The sequence below is a fragment of the Chiloscyllium plagiosum genome, unplaced genomic scaffold (assembly GCF_037043375.1).
Source record: "Chiloscyllium plagiosum isolate Xiang-an unplaced genomic scaffold, Cpla_swu_hap1 HiC_scaffold_45, whole genome shotgun sequence".
NCBI lineage: Eukaryota > Metazoa > Chordata > Chondrichthyes > Orectolobiformes > Hemiscylliidae > Chiloscyllium > Chiloscyllium plagiosum.
This window is the reverse complement of record NW_028270183.1, coordinates 3362743-3384936: the sequence shown is the minus strand read 5'-3', so window position 1 is coordinate 3384936 and position 22194 is coordinate 3362743. Positions and strand designations below refer to the sequence as shown.

At 43.3% G+C, this 22194-nt stretch overlaps 1 protein-coding gene across 2 annotated transcripts in view; it reads left to right on the top strand.

The window, feature by feature from the left end:
- LOC122552298 (non-receptor tyrosine-protein kinase TYK2-like) overlaps positions 1-22194 on the top strand; it is a 148034-nt gene that overhangs the window by 14736 nt on the left and 111104 nt on the right. Inside the window, exon 1 of one of the 2 annotated variants that reach the window (XM_087983316.1) lies at positions 11495-11693. The exons of the other annotated variant lie outside the window; for it this stretch is intronic. The gene's annotated coding sequence lies outside the window, so the exon portion shown is untranslated. Of the gene's footprint in view, positions 1-11494; positions 11694-22194 lie in introns of those variants that run through there. 2 annotated transcript variants of the gene reach the window in all.

Genomic DNA, 22194 nt, shown 5'->3' with positions numbered 1-22194 from the left:
AGAGCTCTGAAGCGCTGTGCGAGTCAGCCTCCTGTCTCCCCAATGTAGTGGAGCTCTGAAGCGCTGTGCAAGTAGGCCTCCTGTCTCCGCAATATAGCGGAGTGCGAGTAGATGATGGACATGCTTTGGGGAGTCAGGAGGTCAATTATTTGTGTGACAATACAATGGCTTTAAGAAGTTGGTGTTGTCCTTTTTTTGTGAAGTAGGGTTGGGACAGGGACTGAGCCATCTGCTGTAAAGCGAACAGCTTGTGAGGCCATGGGGTTTTAGTTATAAAGGTGGGAACAACAGAAGCAGCTAAATGGGTGAGGTCAAACACCCACCAAGCCAGGATTGGTTTTGAGTGCCTGTTGCTGGAGTCTTGAAGCTGGATGTGGGAGCTCTTATTTCTCTCTGTTCCAACTTAAAGCTGGGGTTGTCTGCCTGCTGCTGGAATTGCATGTGAGACCAGCTGTTAAATTGAATTTGCCTTTGCCAAGGGTGTGTTTATGGGATGTTACTGTCTTAGAATAGTTAATTAGTAATAGCTAATATATCATTTTGTTAGAATTTTGATAGTTTTATTTAAGCCAATTCTTTCTTTATTTTCCTGTATTTTAGCTATAGTGTATGAATGGTGTGTTTTGCTTCAAGCCTGGTAGTTTGGCCAATCAAATTGCATCTGAAACACATCATCTTGCACTTACCTTTAAAATAAGCCAACTTTAGGGTCTAGACTATTTTCGAAATATGTTTTGCGGGGGTTTGGTCTAGTCCATAAAAATTGCAGACTCTTGTCGGGATCAAAATCTCTAATTCCAGGTTGGGTTTAGGATTACTGGACTCAAAGGGTGAGTGTTGGTGTTTTTATTTTGGGCATTGCATTCGGTTGGTTTAAACAGTGTAACCATGTGTAATAATGGCTTTCAGTTGCTCAGGTCTTCGTGGGGATGGAAGAAGTCACTTTGGGAGTTTTATCGAAAGTGAGCAAGGTAAAGCTTTCAGAATTGGCAAACAAGCTGGAGTTGGGGGTATTTTGTGTCTGTGAGGAATGGGGAGATGTTTGCAGGAATAGCTCTGCATTGACAATTGCCAGGAATGCAATCAGCATAATTGGCCATGGCTAAAATTCAGCTGCAAGTGAAAAGGAAATTAAACAGTTTGAATTATCATGAAAAGCAGAGATGAAAGGAAGCCCCCAGCAGGAGAAAGAGTTTTTGAACTTGAGAAATTGGAGCTGATCCACATTCTGATCAGTGTTGACGACAGGCCATGTTAGTGGAACAGAAACCAAGTCATTTGAACAAGGTCCACAATGAACATGGGTTAGCTGAACATCGTGCAATCATCAGCGAGCATCTCCACTTCTGACCTTATGGAGAGAAGGCCAATGATGAAGGAGCTGAAGGTGGTTGGGCCCAGGATACTCCCCTGAGGAACTCCTGCAGAGATGTCCTGGAGCAGAGATGTCTGACTCCCAACAACTATGGCCACCTTGCTGTGTGCCAGTTATGATTCTAACCAGCAGAGAGCTTGTCCCCTGACACCCATTGATTCCAGTTGTGCTAGGGCTTGTTGATGCAACACCCAGTCAAATGCATCCTTGATGTCAGGGGCTGTCACTTCACCTTTGGTATGAATTGAAATACATAGGAAACTTGAGCAGTGTTTTAGTGACCAGTGGGCAAATGGGATGTTTGCCTTCATTTCACATGAAATGGAGTGTCCAAAAGGAAGGTCTTAGAGTCATGGAGATGCACAGCATAGAAACAGACCCTTCGGTCCAACCTGTCCATGCCAACCACATATCCCAACCCAATCTAGTCCCACCTGCCAGCACCCGGCCCATATCCCTCCAAACCCATCCAAATGCCTCTTAAATGTTGCAATTGTTACAGCCTCCACCACATCCTCTGGCAACTCATTCCATACACGTACCACCCTCTGCGTGAAAACGTTGCCCCTTAGGTCTCTCTTATATCTTTCCCCTCTCACCCTAAACCTATGCCCTCTAGTTCTGGACTCCCCAACCCCAGGGAAAAGACTTTGCCTATTTATCTATCCATGCCCCTCATAATTTTGTAAACCTCTATAACGTCACCCCTCAACCTCCGACGCTCCAGGGAAAACAGCCCCAGCCTGTTCAGCCTCTCCCTGTAGCTCAGATCCTCCAACCCTGGCAACATCCTTAAATCTTTTCTGAACCCTTTCAAGTTTCACAACATCTTTCCAATAGGAAGGAGACCAGAATTGCATGCAATATTCCAACAGTGGACTAACCAATGTCCTGTACAGCCGCAACATGACCTCCCAACTCCTGTACTCAATACCAAATGCTGCTTTCACTTTCAAGGAGCTATGAACCTGCACTCCAAGGTCTCTTTGTTCAGCAACACTCCCTAGGACCTTACCATTAAGTGTATAAGTCCTGCTAAGATTTGCTTTCCCAAAATGCAGCACCTCGCATTTATCTGAATTAAACTCCATCTGCCAGTTCTCGGCCCATTGGCCCATCTGGTCCAGATCCTGTTGTAATCTGAGGTAACCCTCTTCGCTGTCCACTACACCTCCAATTTTGGTGTCATCTGCAAACTTACTAACTGTACCTCTTATGCTCGGGTCCAAATCATTTATGTAAATGACAAAAAGTAGAGGGCCCAGCACCGATCCTTGTGGCACTCCACTGGTCACAGGCCTCCAGTCTGAAAAACAATCCTCCACCACCATCCTCTGTCTACTACCTTTGAGCCAGTTCTGTATCCAAATGGCTAGTTCTCCCTGTAGTCAATGAGAATGCCTTACTGAAGACCATATAGATCACATCTACTGCTCTGCCCTCATCAATCCTCTTTGTTACTTCTTCAAAAAACTCAAATCAAGTTTGTGAGACATGATTTCCCACGCATAAAGCCATGTTGACTATCCCTAATCAGTCTTTGCCTTTCCAAATACGTGTACTTCCTGTCCCTCAGGATTCCCTCCAACAACTGCCCACCAGCGAGGTCAGGCTCACCGGTCTATAGTTCCCTGGCTTGTCTATACTGCCCTTCGTAAACAGGGGCACCACGTTTGCCAACCTCCAGTGTTCCGGCACCTCACCTGTGACTATTGATGATATAAATATCTCAGTAAGAGGCCCAGCAATCACTTCTCTAGCTTCCCACAGAGTTCTCGGGTACACCTGATTAGGTCCTGGGGATTTATCCACCTTTAACCGTTTCAAGGCATCCAGCACTTCCTCCTCTGTAACCTGGACATTTTTCAAGATGTCGCCATCTATTTCCCTACAGTCTATATCTTCCATATCCTTTTCCACAGTAAATGCTGATGCAAAATATTCATTTAGTATCTCCCCCATTTTCTGTGGCTCCACACAAGGGCTGCCTTGCTGATCTTTGAGGGGCCTATTCTCTCCCTAGTTACCCTTTGTCCTTAATATGTTTGTAAAAACCCTTTGGATTCTCCTTAATTCTATTTGCCAAAGCTATCTCATGTCCCCTTTTTGCCCTCCTGATTTCCCTCTTATGTATGCTCCTCCATCCTTTATATTCTTCTAAGGATTCACTCGCTCTATCCTGTCTATACCTGACATATGCTTCCTTCTTTTTCTTAACCAAACCCTCAATGTCTTTAGTCATTCATCATTCCCTATACCTACCAGCCTTCCCTTTCACCCTGACAGGAATATACTTTCTCTGGATTCTTGTTATCTCATTTCTGAAGGCTTCCCATTTTCCAGCTGTCCCTTTATCTGCGAACATCTGCCTCCAATCAGCTTTCGAAAGTTCTTATCTAATACCGTCAAAATTGGCCTTTCTCCAATTTAGAACTTCAACTTTTAGATCTGGTCTATCCTTTTCCATATACTATTTTAAAATGAATAGAATTATGGTCACTGGCCCCAAAGTGCTCCCCCACTGACACCTCAGTCACCTGCCCTGCCTTATTTCCCAAGAGTAGGTCAAGTTTTGCACCTTCTCCAGTAGGTACATCCACATACTGAATCAGAAAATTGTCTTGTACACACTGAAGAAATTCCTCTCCATCTAAACCTTTAACACTCTGGCAGTCCCAGTCGATGTTTGGAAAGTTAAAATTCCCTACCATAACTACCCTATTATTCTTACAGATAGCTGAGATCTCCTTACAAGTTTGTTTCTCAATTTCCCTCTGACTATTGGGGGGGTCTATAATACAATCCCAATAAGGTGATCATCCCTTTCTTATTTCTCGGTTCCACCCAAATAACTTCCCTGGATGTATTTCTGGGAATATCCTCCCTCAGCACAACTGTAATGCTCTCCCTTATCAAAAATGCCACTCCCTCTTCTCTCTTGCCTCCCTTTCTATCCTTCCTGTAGCATTTGTATCCTGGAACATTAAGCTGCCAGTCCTGCCCATCCCTGAGTCATGTTTCTGTAATTGCTATGATATCCCAGTCCCATGTTCCTAACCATGCCCTGAATTCATCTGCCTTCCCTGTTAGGCCCCTTGCATTGAAATAAATGCAGTTTAATTTATTAGTCCTACCTTGTCCCTGCCTGCCCTGACTGTTTGACTCACTTCTGCTCTCAACTGTACCAGTCTCAGATCGATCTCTTTCCTCGCTATGTCCCTGGGTCCCATTCTCCCCATCTTACCAGTTTAAATCCTCCCAAGCAGTTCTAGCAAATTTCCCTGCCAGTATATTAGTCCCCTTCCAATTTGGGTGCAATCCGTCCTTCTTGTACAGGTCACTTCTACCCCAAAAGAGATTCCAATGATCCAAAAATGTGAATCCTTCTCCCATACACCAGCTCCTCAGCCATGCATTCATCTGCTCTATCCTCCTATTCCTGCCCTCACGAGCTTGTATCACTGGGAGTAATCCAGATATTACTACCCTTGAGGACTTCCTTTTTAAATTTCTGCCGAACTCTCTGTAATCTCCCTTCAAAATCTCAATCTTTTCCCTTTCAGTGTCGTTGGTTCCAATGTGGACAATGACCTCCTGCTGGCCCCTCTCCCCCGTCAGAATATTCAGCACCCTCTCTGAGACATCAGGTCAGGCAGCAGGTCAGGCAGCATCCAAGGAGCAGGAGAATCGACATTTTGGGCATGAGCCTGAAGAAGGGCTTATGCCCGAAACGTGGATTCTCCTGCTCCTTGGATGCTGCCTGACCTGCGCTTTTCCAGCAACACATTTTCAGCTCTGATCTCCAGCATCTGCAGTCCTCACTTTCTCCTAGCACCAGGCAGAGAACACACCAGTCTGCTTTTTCTCTGCTGGCCACAGAAATGTCCGTCTGTACCTCTGACTACAGAATCCCCTAACACAATTGATCTCTTAGAAGCTGACGTACCCCTTGTTGCATTAGAACCAATCTCAATACCAGAAACTTAGCTGTTCGTGCTACGTTCCCCTGAGAATCCATCACCCCCTACATTTTCCAAAACAGCATAACTGTTTGAAATCGGTATATCCACGAAAGACTCCTGCCTACCCCTCTCACCCTTCCTGGAGTTAACCCATCTGAGACTACCCCCCCCCCCCCCCCCACCCTCCCCTTCCTCTAACTGCCATCCATCACATACTGTTGCTGTTGCAAATTCCTCATCGCTTCTATCTGTCTCTCCAACCAATCCACTCGATCTGATAAGATTCGCATCCAACAGCATTTATGGCAGATATAATCCACAGTAAGCCTTAAACTCTCTTTAAACTCCCACATCTGACAAGAAGTACATATCACTGCAAAGGCCATTTTTGCTCCTTCACAATCTACAGACCCAGAAAATAACTTTCTTATTCCTCGACAAACACTGTCCCAGGTTAAATTAATAGCTATGACTTACATTTTAAGTTTAATCAAAAGACTTATCTCCAAAAACATATAATCAAGAACAAATCCACTGTACTCACTACTGCAGCCTTTCTCTTGGACACACTTAAAACAACAATTAACTTATCTGATTCTGTGCTGTGAACTTCGCCCAACAGTTCCTCCAAGATTAGTTGTGAATTTCAGTGTTTGTTAATTTTCCCGGATGCACTCTGATGTCCAGTGATACACAAATTCAAACAGCAAAGGCAATAACTGTGCAGGTTCTCTCTCTCTCTCTCTCTCTCTCTCTCTCTCTCTCTCTCTCTCTCCTGCACTGTCTTGTTGAAACTGGATAAACACTGGTCAGTGCACAGCTGGAATACTGTGTGAGCAGTTGTAGTTCCCTTAACTGAGAACAAATATACTGGCGTTTGAAGCAGGCTGAAGAATGTTCTTTGGTTTTATCTCCAGGTATGGAACGTTTTGTTTTTTGAGGTTGAGTAAATTGGGCTTGTGCTTAATGGGGTTCAGAAAATTGAGAGGAGACCTTAATAAAAGAGAGATCTTTGTGGCTTGACAAGGCAGATACAGAGGTTGTTTCTCCCTTGTGGGAGAGTCTTGGATCACTGGGCATAATCTCAGTAAGGGATTGTCCATTTTAAGAGAGATGAGGAGGAATTTCTTCTCGGGTAGTGAATCTGTAGAATTCTTTAGCACAAAGGGCTGTTGAGGCTGAGTCATTTACTATAGTCAAGACTGAGACAAGACAGATTTGTCATCAGTAAGGGAATCAAGGATTAAGGGGAAAAGGCAAAAAGTTGAGTTGAGGACTGAGACAGCAGCCTTAGTCTTAATGCATGGTGAACCAGACTTGATGGGCTGAATGGCTGCCTTCTGCCTCTGTCTCTCAGGTTACTCCAAGAATCTGAAGTTAGAGGGGACAAATTCTCTGTAATTTTGTGATCAGGCTAGTTTCGAAATGTGGGTTTGGAGGAGATTGGAATCAATCAGCACAGAGAAAGTAATAGTGTCGTAGAGAAAGAATAAACAAAAACCTGTTGGCCTAGTCATAAAAATGCAGAGGGTCTTGGTAGGGCATTTTTAAGATGAACTAGACGTGTAAAAGACGTCATGGTGGGGAGATTTCAAAGAATCAGAGTAAGGAAGAGAGTATCCATGCTTGATGGCTTAGAAATTGAAGGATGTTCTTGGTAAATGGAAAGGATGGCATGCGATTGGAAGGTATAGAAAGACTGCTGTGAATCAAACACCAACCTTCAAGCAGAGGCACACCAGCTGAGAAGAAAAACTGGATGAAATAGTTCTTCAAAGAGGTTCCAGTACCTGTATTTTTGGGAATCGGTTATTAGACACTGGGTGAGTTTTTGGTTATTGTAACAGAAATATTTGAACACTGGTTCCTTGTTTTATTGAATTGCCTTGCAGCTGACTGCAACTTGGAAGGAAAAGTGGTGAAATATTATCACTTGAGGTGGAGAATGGAAAAGTCTTCCATCATTATTACCTGGGCGTACCATCAGTTGAGAAGCTGAGGACAATGTTGATAGTACCAAGGTTGAAAAGAGAAGGAATGATGAGGACAATCAAGAAATACCGATGACTGGAAAATTAAAGGATGATTTGGAGGTTTGGTTTGAGGTTTTGGAGGTCTTGAGTTTCAAGCCTTGAGTAGGTAGAGAGGAAGCAGATTTCTTTGTGGGCCTGTTTTATTGGTACAAAGACTATCAAATGGGTCATTCTGAGGAGGTTGATGCCAAGTGCTGAGGACACTGCCCTAATTCTTTACAAAAATATTATCCGATAGGTCGATGAGATCCTTAAAGCCATGTTTCAAGTTGTACTGTGTTTTTCGCCCAGCACAAAATGTGTATTTGTGGTAAAATCAGAAACCATGAATGAGCTCAGCGCACCACAGATGTGATGACATTCATGCACAGAGCGTTTTTGAGTGAGAAATAGGTAGCCGATAGGAACAGTGGGCCTTTGTCTCCGAAACAAAGACAAGATTTCTTCGATGGCAAAAGTTGATGTACAAATAAAGCAGTCGGACTCGAAAGGAAACCCCTTTGTTTCATTGTCTCAGAATGCTGAGAGGAGTTGAAATGCTGCCATTGACCTGAGGAACCTTAGGTTCAGGAGGTGAGCCCACGGCTGGTTGTGACTACTGAGTGTACTTCAAGGTCATAGCAAGGCTGAGATCTGCCACAGTATGTGCATAAAGTTAGCATTTGTGTGAGTGAGGCACTGAGTGTTACTTTTATCCTGTGACATGCTCCATGAAGAAGACTGAGTAGCTGTAAAAATTGTTTAAACTGAGAGTCTGCCCATTGACCGTCAGAATTCAATCCTTTGCAGCAGATCCTGCATTCATTTTCTAGATTACCCAACACCACAGCCCAACCTTATTACTTCCTTAAAAAAAAAATTATTGCACCTAGTCACTGTTCTTTGTGTGGATTGTAGATATCTACCCTTTTCTGTGTGCAATTACTTTTATTATACAGTTTTGGTGTCCTTCCTTAAGCAGGTTATGCTTTGGCAGTAGTCAGAAGATTCAGTGAGTTGATTACTGGGATGAAGGATTGTCCGATGAAGAAAGATTGATAAGCAAGAGCGTTAGAGTCTGGCAGACGTGAGTTGAGGCTGGGACAAGCTTGAGGGGTTGAATGGTCTTCCCTTTCTTGGGATCCTACTTTCAACCTTACATCTACTTGAACTGGAACAGTGGGACAGTAGCTGAGTTCAAGGTCTTGAACAATATCTTTGTGGTTCACCAAGTTGCTTTGGATTGAGTTGATTATTCTTTGTCTTGCTGTCTGGAGAAATGAGAGAAAGTGAGGACTGCAGATGCTGGAGAGTCAGAGTTGAAAAGTGTGGCACTGGAAAAGTACTGCAGGTCAGGCAGGAGGGTCAACATTTTGGGCATAAGTCCTTAATCAGGAATGTGTGGCTGCAGCGATGTAGAGGTCAATGTGCCAAACTACCATGTGCTCTCCCCTTGTCCGCTGATGTAATGGTGAGGTTGGGTTGGAGCGGAGGGACTGGAGGGCTGCACTTTTCGAGGGTGATAGGTTGGAGTGGGTGAGGGAGTCAATGAGGGTGAGGTTGAGGCAGTCAATGCCACAGCAGCAGTTGGAGATGAAGAGGTCAAGGACGGGTAAGCGCCCAGGACAGAGCATCCAAGAGAATGGTGTATGTTAGAGGCAGGAGAGGTGGTCCACAGAAGGTAGGTGGGAGTCACGTTGAAAAAGCAAGCATGGGGGCAGAGGCAGTGGAAGGAAAGTTTGATGTCGCGACACGTCATATCTGGAAGTGGCACATTGGGCCACATATGGAAGTGGCATGGTGGTATTCTGAGAGTGACATCAGTGGGGTTGGAAGTGGTGTCGGGGCAGCGATCACGGGGTGAAAGTGATGTAACGGGCTGTGCTCGTCGAGGTTTCGGCAGCAGGACTCATGGTGACTGAGGAGGCAGTATGGTCAATGGTGGTCTCGGTCAGTTTAGTGGTGAGGGTCATAGTGGTGGCTGTAGCGGTTTTGTGGAGGCTGGGGCATTGTCAACTCTTTCCCTACCTGCTCATACCCGATATATATTCCCGGGGGGAAGTGTCTGGATTGGTTGGAGAATCCTGGGTTTGGAGCTAAGTAAGTGACAGTTTGATGTACTTATGTTCCTTGATGTCTGATAAGCTGGAGAACAAGTGTTTGTGTGTGGATCCTTTTCAGGAGTAGAATATTTGAGAGTTGGCAGGGCCTTAGCGATGTCAAGGTTGGTGTGCCAAACCGTGCCCCCCCCCCACAACCCCGGTCTGCTGATTTCCTGATGAAAGCCTTCCTTATGTCTGAAACATTACCTCTTATGATCCTCTGATGCTGCCTGACCTCTCTGAAGAAAGGCCCATCACAGCTTTCTTTCTCTCTCCCTCCCTACCAACCCATTCTGGTCGACCTCGTTCCAGTTTAGTATTTTGAGCATATCAGCAAGTCTGGGATTTGTGAGAAACATGCAGAGGTTAGCTTCATGCTGCTTCCTTGGATGTGGGTTTCTCACTTTGAACAGAGAACTTAATCCAGAGAGTTCAATTTTCGATTGATTCCTTTGAGAATTTGGCGCTGGGATGATGCTATTGTGTTATTCATTAATGTTTTCTCATGTATGAGTTAAAATGATTGCATAGGCACCTTGCCATACTAAAGAGTCTTAATTTCTGGTAAGTGTTTTTATATCATGCATTGTGAGCAATCTGTTTGACCAATATATTTAAAGTCTTGCACAGGATGTGCACTTCCTGTCCACAAACCAATCTTCCTTTGTCACAATAATTCTGTTTTTGTTATTCCAGTTTTGTTCACACTAGTTGTGGCAGTGTGGTGGGAGGCTCTGACCATTGGCTGATTGTGGTGTTGGTTTCTGAAAACTCTCCTGTCTGGAACAAAACATCGACTCCATGGCAATGTACTGAGTTGATACAAATGTGGGATTTCCTGATCCTTTTGGCCATCTTGTTGGCCCTGATAGAATTTAGCAGCACAGAATGTTGGCTGTGGCTGTGCAGTGTCAGACTTGAGAATCACTGACAGCTGCTCTTTCCAAATTGTCTTGAAAATATTTCCTTTATTATGCATTTGATGACACTTGAAACTTAGTCCTGAATCTGCTGCCACTGCTCCTTAACAAAACACATCCCAGAGCCTCACTCAGGAATAAGTTCTCCTTCTATCACCTCTGACTTGATTTGTACCAAATATTTTGTATCTTCCAGTTGCTAGTCATGTGACTCCTCTATAAACATCTTACATTGTCGGCAGTTTTAAACAATAATTGTTGAGGGAATATTGATGTTTGGCAGATTTCTCTGCTAAGTTTTACAAACCTATCACTCTGGAAGTTAAACGACTGCTTCTTTAATGTTTGTTCAATTGTAAGGCCACGGAAGATGCACTTAAAATCAGCAGCAGTCCTTGAGGGTATGGAATACCCCAGTACTCTGCAGCAGTGGTGCTCCAAGAGCATTTCATCAGACTCCTAATAGGATTGAACCAAAAGGGTCATTGTGCTCAGATTGGTTCAGTTTGTTTGAATTCTTTTGAGTGGAGAAGACGAGTCTGAGTTGGCGGTTGGTTGACATTTGGTTTGTACATTGTTACTGAGTATGCCTTGTTGACAGACATCAGCCTTAAACCCTGGAGTGAGATTATGAACAGAATATGTTTACACTTTTGTACCCGCCACACGTTGAAGTTTTGACTTGCAAATATTCTGTGTATCTCCACGCAAAGTATCCTCTGTGTAAGGAGAGAGAGAGAGAAGAAATCTTAGCAGCGAGGTTTTAAAAAGGAAAGTTGGATAAGGCTTCAGCCTGAATCTGGGAATTGAGATAAATGATTCTTGGAAATGTATTACGGGGTGAGGAATTTTCTGTACATTCTTGCATTTTTTAAATTCCAGAATTCCATCTGTTTTATTAAATTCCAATTTGGGAGTAACAAGGATTGCTGGCAGTTGCAATGAATTCTGTGCAAGGTTTTGTTTGTGTAAATTCAGTGAAAGTGAATTTCAGTTCTCCCTGAATCTTGCTGAACTGGTTAGTTCACGTCTGTCAGCTGCCTGGACTGTGTTGGATTCAGATATTTGTCGATGCAGCAGTGACTGAGGAGGCAGAGGGGGAGTCTTGTTTCAGTGTGGGAGAGACTCTGACTCACTGCCTTTCATTGCTAAAGGATTTGAGAAACGATTAGTTTGATTTGATCGAAGATTCTGCAAGATGATGTCATATTTTTGAAACTCCTCACCCAGGATGGGAGGATTGTTGATAACAAAGGGAGCTGTATACATTTGTGACAGCTTTGGCTACCCGAAGCACTGGTGTCTCGATTGAGGCAGAGCAGGTAAAGATTGTTTTGCTTTGAGTAAATGGAGCGGGGGCTAAGAGGTGGAGTTAATTGACTGGGGGGCTGTTTGAGCTGCTGTATCATGCCCAGAGGGGAATTTAGCTGGACTTCGTTTGCTAAAACCCATTCTCTGCAGCTTTTTTTGGTTGCAACACAGAGCAATGTTGTATTAATTACCCAACCCCAGCACTGCTGAGATGGGATTAGAACAAAAAATGCAGGCAATGTTGAGCAGGTCAGGCAGAGAAACCAAGTTAATGTTGCAGGTTGATGATCCTATGTGCTTTTATCCAAGAGTGATGGCCCTTTATAATCTGCTGAACTCCTCCTGGGTTCATAGTTTCCATTGTGGGAATCCCAAGGATGTAGCCTAGTGACGTTGAGAAATGGAAACGTTTCTCTGGGTAATGGTGGTAGTGTTTGGGGATAGCACTGCTTTAGCCTAAACTGTGGTAGGCAGTGGCCTGAGAGGTGTGAATGATGCTAGAGCCTGAGCTGCTTATGTTTTAGACTGTCGATTTGTGTATAGCAAGAAGTGAAAACTGTACTGCAAGAATATGTTGGTTTGACATTTTCTCGAGGAATTGTTTTTTAAAGAGCTTGGTGGATGTGAGAGGGAGAGTTTTGCTGGTTATTTCCAGAGCTGTTGTGACTTCATGTTGTGGTGATGCTGCTGGGCATGGAGCAGTTGGTCAAAGTGTCAGGCTTACTGCAGAATTACTTGTGTGTGAATAGTTGGACAACAGTGAGATACCTGAGTGACAATGGATGATCTCTGAATTGACCTGAAACACCAGAATTAAGGAAACTACTTCTTTCTTGAAAAGTGGGGTGATTTCTTTCTGAATCCAGTGTGACTGTTCCACGCTGAAGGAAACTTTGGAAGATCGCAGACATAAACTCTGCAGCCAGCCTTTTCAGAACTTGAGAATAGAGTCTACCTGGTTCAGGAGATTTCAACAGCATTCTTGTTCAATACTTTTCCATTAAGTTCCTCACACTCACCATGTTTATTCCCTGCTATTTCTCATGTTTCTTTATCTTGTGCTCTGAAGATGGTTATAACATTTCTGTTTAATGTCAACTATTTCCTTATCTCAATTATATCAGTTAAATCTCCTCAGTTTTCATTATAATTCTTATATTTTGGGTTAGTTTACACTTATTGTATCACCTTATGCTTATCAGTTCCTTGGTCATCATTATCTAAAATTCTCCAAAAGTTTGACTTGATGCTGTGTCGGTGAAATTGTAGACAACTTCTTTTAATCCAACAGTAACATCTTTGGTTGGTCACAATGGATGTTTGCTCCTTTGGAGTTGGGGTTGTAAGTTCATTCGGAATCCTCAGATATTTATTGACATGTTGATATTGTTTTGATGCCACCAGCATGGAACTTGTCAGCTCATAGAGTCGTAGAGATGTACAGCATGGAAACAGACCCTTCGGTCCAACCCGACCATGCCGACCAGATATCCCAACCCAATCTAGTTCCCACCTGCCAGCACCCGGCCCATATCCCTCCTAACTCTTCCTTTTCGTATGCCCATCCAGACGACTTTTTAAATGTTGCAATTGTACCAGCCGCCTCCACTTCCTCTGGCAGCTCATTTCATACACTTCCACCCTCTGTGTGAAAATGTTTCCCCTTAGGTCCCTTTTATATCTTTCCCCTCACACCCTAAACCTATGCCCTCTAGTTCTGGACTCCCCCACCTCAGGGAAGAGACTTTGCCTATTTCCCCTATCCATGCCTCTCATAATTTTGTAAACCTCTACAAGGTCACCCTCAGCCTCTGATGCTCCAGGGAAAACAGCCCCAGCCTGTTCAGCCTCTCCCTATAGCTCAAACATCCTTGTAAATCTTTTCTGAACCCTTTCAAGTTTCACAACATCATTCCAATAGGAAGGAGACCAGAATTGCACGCAATATTCCAACAGTGGCCTAACCAACGTCCTGTACTCAATACTCTGACCAATAAAGGAAAGCATACCAAATGCCACCTTCACTATCCTGTCTACCTGCGACTCCACTTTCAAGGACCTATGAACCTGCACTCCAAGGTCCCTTTGTTCAGCACCACTCCCGAGGACCTTACCATTAAGTGTATGAGTCCTGCTAAGATTTGCTTTCCCAAAATGCAGCACCTCTCATTAAATTAAACTCCATCTGTCACTCCTCTGCCCATTGGCCCATCTGATCAAGTTCCCATTGTAATCTGAGGTAACCTATACATTACATCTTCAATTTTGGTGTCATCTGCAAACTTGCTAACTGTACCTCTTATGCTCATATCCAAATCATTTCTAAAAATGATGAAAAGTAGTGGACCCAGCACCGATCCTTGTGGCACTTCACTGGTCACAGGCCTCCAGTCTGAAAAACAACCCTCCACCACCCTCTGTCTTCTACCTTTGAGCCAGTTCTGTATCCAAATGGCTAGTTCTCCCTGTATTCCGTGAGATCTAACCTTGCTAATCAGTCTCCCATGGGGAACCTTGTCGAACACCTTACTGAAGTCCATATAGATCACATCTACTGCTCTGCCCTCATCAATCATCTTTGTTACTTCTTCAAAAAACTCAATCAAGTTTGAGAGACATGATTTCCCACGCACAAAGCCATGTTAACTATCCCGAATCAGTCCTTGTCTTTCCAAATACATGTATATCCTGTCCCTCAGGATTCCCTCCAAAACATGCCCACCACTGACGTCAGGCTCACTGGTCTATAGTTCACTGGCTTTTCCATACCACCCTTCTTAAACAGAGTTTAGTATTGTAAGTTTGTGTAGCAGTGAGATTTAAGGTATTGAGGTTATACTACAGGTACTACCTGATCTCTTGACTTTTTTTCCCTGTTTCCAAATGTTTTGAGGCAAACATCAGTACTTAGTGATTTTTTTCAGAAGCAATTTAAATTGGTGAGAGGGCCTAGGTGGCATTGTAATGGGGAATACGGTCCTTTGTATTGTTGGGGAGCAGATTGGATCAGTACTTCATAGTTGAGTCATGTTGTAACATTGTCAGCTACATGAGGAAAACACAAAGAGGCAATGAGTGATGTTTGAAATGAGGTCAAGGATCCCAAGCTCGGATTCAGCCCCATAGAGGGTGTGCAGAGCAAATGAACAATTGATGGACAAAAAAAATGGAAAGGCAAACACAATTGTTTTGAAAGGTGGTGAAGCTCTGCATTGAGAGATTGGATAGTTCTCATTGACCTTTCTCCTGTAGTTTTGCATGAGGAATATCCCTTGCCCTCCCTCTGCATACCGCAGGATTGCTCTGTTTGCTGAAATAGACGATTGACTTTCCATTTGATCCCTTCAGAAGGGAATAGGAGTCTTGGTTGATTTCCTTTTTTTCTCAGTCTCTCCCTTTTCTTAATTCTCTTGTGCATTGCAGAGAGACAGTGTCCTCAAACAGACGGTAATTTGGAGCCTGAGATTGTTCTGGTTTATATAGACTGAGTATCACATGGGCAAGAAAAAAACTGCTTTGCAAGTTTTGCAATCCCAATTTGTATTACATCATGACACTGCATTGATATGGATCGAACTGGTCATGTGTGTGGTCATGACATAATTGACATTGATATGGGCTGAGTGTGAAAAACAACTTCTGACTCTGGGGCATGTTTTATCCAGATTAAAGTTATGTTCATGGTTGTTAAATGAAGTTAAATAATAGTTAATTTGCCTTAATAACCTGTTGATGGTCAGGACAGTTAAATTGATTGGAAAATGACAAGTCACGTTTTTATCATTTCTTGATTTTATCGGAAAGAAACAAACTTGGAAAGCTGTTGGAACAGTTGTAATCAAACTGGAAATGGTCCCCTTCGTGTTCTGGCCATGGAAGTGATACTAAAGTGTTTAATTGTCAGGGTCTGGCAACAGAGGCCACTTGAGGAATGGCTCGTAAGCTGAAACAGTGACACGGAACCTTTGATCGAATCAAGTTGTTCTGAGACATTTGTTGTCATTTTGTTGGCAAGGCATTTGCTGATTACTTTACCATGGTTTGCAAAGCTTGGATCAAGCTGCAACAATGCAAAATGAAGAAGCAAAGAAGCATAATAACATTTTTAAGTGCTTATTCCTAATATGTAATTGCAGTATGTTTAACCAGTTTGTGTGTCATGCTACTGAACTGTACGTTAGCATGCTTGTGTTGCCAAGGGATTTCTGCTCTCCTCTTGACACATTTCCAATTGCAGTAGTGATTTTCATGCAGCATTTAGGAATTGTGAAGAAAATGAGGGAAAGCTGGTTATGAACAATCTGAACATGATCAGTCCAATCAGTTCACTGCCAGAACAATCCTGGCAGTGGGCAAACTATTAGATGAAGGAAAATGACAAAGTTGATATTTAATGGACTGGACTGTGATGTTTTATGTCTGGGCCACTTATTTCTAATGCAGAACAAAATGATGGGATGGAAGACTTTCTGCTATTTGTTTGAAGATGTTCCATCAGACCATAAACCATAAAACACAGGAACCTCATTTAACAACCATGAACAGAAGTAGGCCAGTCATCCCATTCCGTAAGATCATGGCTTGTTCCACCATTCCGTAAGATCATGGTTAATCTGATAATCCGTGTGGCAGTGGAAAGGCACAGTAGGTCAGGCAGCATCTGAGGAGCAAGAGAGTTGATGTTTCGGGCATAACCCTCCATCAGGATTGGAGAGCAGGAGGGGGCTGAAAAATAAAGACAGCTGTGGGGGGCTAGGGGAAAGGTAGATGGGATGGTGAGAGGTGGGCAAAGGTAGGAGGTAATAGTAACAATCTGCTCATCGCTCAATTTACTTGATATCCCTGGATTCACTGGATGTTTAAAAATTGCTGTTTCTGAGCCTTGAATACTTTGATTGTCTCAGCTTTGACTGCTCTGTGATAAAGAAATTATCTTGTCTGAGACAAGAAATTTGACCTCTTTTGTCTTAAACAAGTGACCCCTTACTGTGAGACTATGCCTTCTGGTCAGAGAATCTTCCACATTGGGAAGTGCATCTCTGCATCAACCCTGTCAATCTAAACTCCACCAATAATACCAAACCAACCTGTTTTGACCTTTACTCTTAAGGAAATGCTTGCATACGTAGGATCAACTAGGTGAACCTTGTCTCGATTACTCTCAATGCCACTGTATCTTTCCCTTGCTAAGGCAACCAAAATTGTTCACGTTGTGGTCAAACAGTCCCAGTGACAGTTGAGTTCTGAGTGGGCGCAGGTACTAAGTGTCAAACTTCTCCAATATCAGTGAAATCAAAGCATAGTGATTGTGGGGAATGAGACCATCCTCAATCAGTCCATGATGTTGTGGCTTGGAAATTGATAGGATAAAGTGAAAGGGGATTAATTCTTGATTTGCCATGTGAAACCTAACCTGAATCAGCTTGAAAGGATTTAATTTTACCCCACACTCCAGTGATAGGTGTCACGTTATCTGTGGTTTGCAGTGTCACTAGGAGCAGCCATGTAAAGTCTTGAGGAAGTTGTGGTTTCAGCATTTGAAGAGTTCAGAGGTGGGGGAGGAATCTGCAGCCTACCGAAAGCCAATGTATACCTTTCAGTTTCCTCACAAGTTCATTAAATATTTCTCAAAAGCCCGAAATAAAGGTCGTTGGTTTACTCTTCTGTTTCTGTTTGTAGAGTGAATGTTTTCCCTTTGTTTTTGTGAGGGGCTGGAATGCCAAGGATCTGACATGAGTGGTTTGTGTTTTGATCACTTGGCTAGCCTGCCCTTGGTGGGTTGAGATTCTTTTGCTTTGTTGTGTCTTGTGGATTGTATCCCTCTGTTTGGAAAGTTGTATCTTGACATTCCAATATAGTCTGAAGGTATTATTTCATATCTCTACACTCCCCAGTGTCACATAAGTGTCTTTCTCCCCCTGAGAGGAGAGGGAAGTCCATTCAGCCCTTAAAGCCTACTCTGCTATTCAATATGATAGCTGACCATTAATCTCAAAAACCCTGCTCCTTACTTTGGTCCTTTTGTCTCTGAGAATGATATCCAATTGATTTGAAAACCTTCTTTGTTTTGGTGTCAACCACTTTCTGTAGCAGAGGATCCCACAAGCTCACCACTCTCTGGGTGAAGGCATTTTTTCCTCATCTCAGTCCTAACTGGGCTACCCTATATTGCTAAACTGTGACCCATGGTTCTGGACTCCCTGGCCATTAGGATCATTGTTCCTGTATTTAGTCTGTCTAGTTCTGCTAAAGTTTGATAGGTTTGAGATGCCTCTTTCTTCTTCACTCCATTGAATAGAGACCTAACCAATCCAGTCTCTTCACAGGTCAGTCCTGCTATCCCAGGCATCAGTTTGGCAAATGTCTCCATAGCCAGAACACCCTTCCTCAGATAGGGGTGCTTATTGAACATGGACTTGGCTGTGGCTTGTGGACTGTGTGGTAATGAGTCAAATGTTTCACTTCACCTCTCATTTTGGTGCTGGAAAATGCAGGCTATTTCTAGTGGGCTTTATTTTCCTTTCATGAACCAGTACAAAAGGGCAACTTGAATTTCCATTGTGCCTTTCATAGCTTGGGTATGTATGAAAGAGCATCACAGACTATGACTTGGAATGTTGCTCTGTTCCATAAAAAAGGTGTAGCCAACTAATGTGCACTAGATCTCACAAACAGCAATCTTATTATGATGAAATGAATTACTTTTGTGATATTGGTTGAGGGATGTGTATTACAAGGATGCCATGGAGCACTCAGCTACTTTTCAAAATGGTGCCATGAAATCCTTGTTCACGTGAGGGTAGATACTATCATCTTCACACCTCACTTGAATGACAACCCCTCCCCAGCACACACTTCCTGCTGCAGTGGAGCTTCGATCCAGACCTTTGGACTCATGAGCACCTTACTTGAACATGAATGTTAACAATTGAGCCCTACAGACCAAAAACTCCCAAATTTCAACTTGTTTTTCAGATCCCAGCTGTGGCACAACTGTTGCTTTGGGTGCCAGATTTCAAGAGGCAATTGGCCAAGATTCCTCCTGATGAGCATTATCAAAGTGGAAAATACATGCATGGATCTTGGGTGGATTTGGGGATTGGGCTGTACTACATTGTTGATAATTTTACCAAAATTCAAGATCAAAAATGCTACGTGAGAAGTGGGAGCATGGACAATACCTTCTCTGGTTTCCCTGCCCATTGAACTCAATGCTCAACAGCAGTCTGGTCCAGGGCCCTGTTGGAATTAAACAAGAAATCTTCTTTGATAGCTTGGCTAACAATTATTTCCTGTGCAACCGTCAACAAAACAGATGAATTGGTTCTGGAGCTTATTGCCATCTGTAACTTGGCTCCTGCTTTGGTCTGTAAAAGAACAGTGACTGCACTTTGTCATTTCCACAGAAAAGTATTGAAAGTAGTTTGATGTCTATGTACTCTTGTCACATTGTCTTGGTTGTTTCATAGACTACCTCTGAATTGGCTGTTGAGCACTTCAAGGCCTGCTCAGCTTGAGAAATGGGCTAACTAAATTCCTGTTCTTTTCAGCAGCAAGTTGAAAGTTGGATAGCAAAAAGTGGAAAGGAATATAAGGGACGTTCGACTGTGAGGTAAAACTGTCAGGAATGTTTGAGACAGACACTGCCTTGAGCAACTTGATTCGCAAGCTCATCAAATGAATAAGCGCCATCAAGTTTCAAATCTGAGAGCGCGCAGTGAGTGTCACTTGAAAACATTGCTGCTTTTAACCAGAATAGCCAGTTTCATTGGAACAAATCTTTGAGTATGAGAACTTGAGGGATTAAGTATTTTTAAAAGATACCCAAGTGGACTTCATAGGTCCGATAAATGAAGTTAGCTCAGTGAAGTGGACAGACAGTCCAATGTAAGAACTGTAGATGCTGTAAATCAGAAACAGAAGTTGCTGGGAAAGCTCAGCAGGTCTGGCTGCATCTGTAAAGAACAATCAGAGTAAACGTTTCGGGACCGGTGACCCTTCCTCAGATCTGATAATTTGCCAGGAAAATGTTAGTTTATATGCAGAAGATGGGGGGGGCAGCAGGAAGGGCTAAATGTTGCTGGGGATAGAACCCAGAGAGAGAGAGAGAAAAAAGAATAGTTGGAGGCACAGGAGTGGTGGTGACTTCACCACCACCTGATGCTGCCTGGCTTGCTGCTGTTCCAGCCTCCTGCTTGTCTGCTTCAGGTGAATAGTTGTTAATGGAGACTTCAGTGGCTAACAATAGGTAGTATGTAGTGGCAGACTGTGATAAGAAGGCCTGGTGTGTGGGGTAGGGGGCTGGGACATGGGCAAAGTTCAGACCCTGAAATGATCGAACTCACCAGGCCATGATTTACTTGGTAAATGCATGTCAGGCATTCCGGCAAGAGGACCAATTCAATCCATTTGTGACCAGTTCAGTCTGGGTGTGTCTATTTGTGTCAGATCAAATGTGGAGCTCACAGTCTGACATTTTGTGCTACAATATGATCTCAGCTTTGTTTCATGTTATGACTGCCACACAGTCCAAGTCTTGCATGTGTAGAACAGAATGGGCAGGCTATTGCTCCATCAACTTCAGCTGGTTTGGCAGACTTGCTCCTTTTTGTTCCTCTTCACCTTTTTTTCCACAATTATGACAGCGAAAGGAAATGCACCCAGACTTGCAGCACTGAGTGGAACGAAGTCAAGAATGATGTGGCCTTCTTTGAAAGCAAGCTTATATCGAAATGGAAAAGCACAGAGAGGAAATCCTGAACTGGCAACTGATTGAAAACTTTATCATCTTGGGTATCTTACCCTGTTTACAGCTGAACGACCTGGGTCCACATCATGCATCCATGAAAACCCCACAGAACACTCCAGGTGATTAACATAGTCATTTTCGCCTCGAAGGATAAACTTGAAATGAAGCAGAGCTGAATTGCGGCTTGTCCCTTTAAAAATCATCATATGTTACAAATCATAGGTCAATACAGTGTCAGTTTTGCTGATGTTGAGACCTGTTGTACAATTTGGCAGTTGCTCAGACGATTTCAGCTCCAGGTTAGAACATCCAACATGCTAGACTTGATTTGTCCTTCCTTTTCTCTGATGTTGAGGTGAGTACTCTTAACTAAATACATCTTTAGGTATTGTTTTGAAGAAGTGCTGCCATCTTTGCCATTCTCCAGGAATGAGCATCAGTTATATGGAATGGAACAGGATCAAGTCTGCACTGGTTGGAGCTGAAGAACACTATCTTAGCAGAAAGTCTGAGGTGGAAGGCAAGCAACAGGATGATCCTTGATCCTCTCAAATATAAACTAGTTCTGAAGAAGGGTCACTCAACCTGAAACATGAACTTTGATTTCTCTTCCCAGACGTTGTCAGACTTGCTGAGCACAGTCCTGGCAAATTGCTTAACTACAGCAGTAAATCAAGGTTTAAACTAAGTAGGTGTGGGAGTGGCAGGTTCAATTTCCTAGAATATTATAGAAAAGAGCTCAGGAGAGAGAGCTTTCCAGAACACATTACAGGGTGAAGTATGGAGAGAATCGGGAATCTCCCTTCAGAAACAACAGATATGGGGACAGCTGAGAAGGGGATTGCTCAACACAGGCCCCAGAGTGTTGTATTTAAATATGCACAGTATATAAAACAAGTTTAATGAGCTTGTAGGTCAGTTGAAATTGGCCATTGCGATGTTGTGGCTGTCAGGGGATCAGGACTGTCAAGTAAATTATCCAAAGGTAAGCATCCTATCAAAAGGACGGCGGACCGGCAGAGGAGTTGGGTTGTTGTAAGAAATGAAATGGAATCAATAATAATTAATATAAGGTCAGGAGGCTTAGAATCGATGTGGGTGGAGTTGAGGAACACAAAGGGAAAAAGGCATGATGAGATTATGGACGGGCCTCAGGCTGTGGGAAAGGAAATACGTAAAAAAAGGCATGTATCAAAGGCAACACAAGAATAATTATGGGGGCCTCAATATGCGGGTGAACTGGGAAAATCAAGTTGATAAGCAGATCCTAAGAAAAAGAATTCATGGGATGTCTACAAGATGTTTCTTTTTTTTTAAGAGCTACTTATAGTATAGTCCACGAAAGAACAGGAATTCTCGATTTGGTGATTGTAATGAGGCAGACTTGGTCAGGGAGTGTAAGGTGAAAGAAGGCCATGATATGATAGAGTTCACCCTGTAGTTTGAGGGAGAAAACTGGAATCAGATGTAACAGTTTTACAATTGAGGAAAGGTAACTACAAAGACATGAGCGAGGAGCTGGCCAGAATTGCTTAATAGGCAAGATGGTGGAGCAGCAATAGCAGGGGTTTCTGGGGGTAATTCGGGTGGCAGAGCAGAAATCCATCCCAAGGAAGAAGAAACATGCAAAGGGGGAGGATGAGGCAACCATAGCTGACAAAGGAAGCCAGGGACAAGGAAAAAGCGTATGATGTGTGAAGATCAATGGGTTTGGGAAACCTTTAAAAACCAACAGCGGATAACTACAAAATCACTAATGGGCA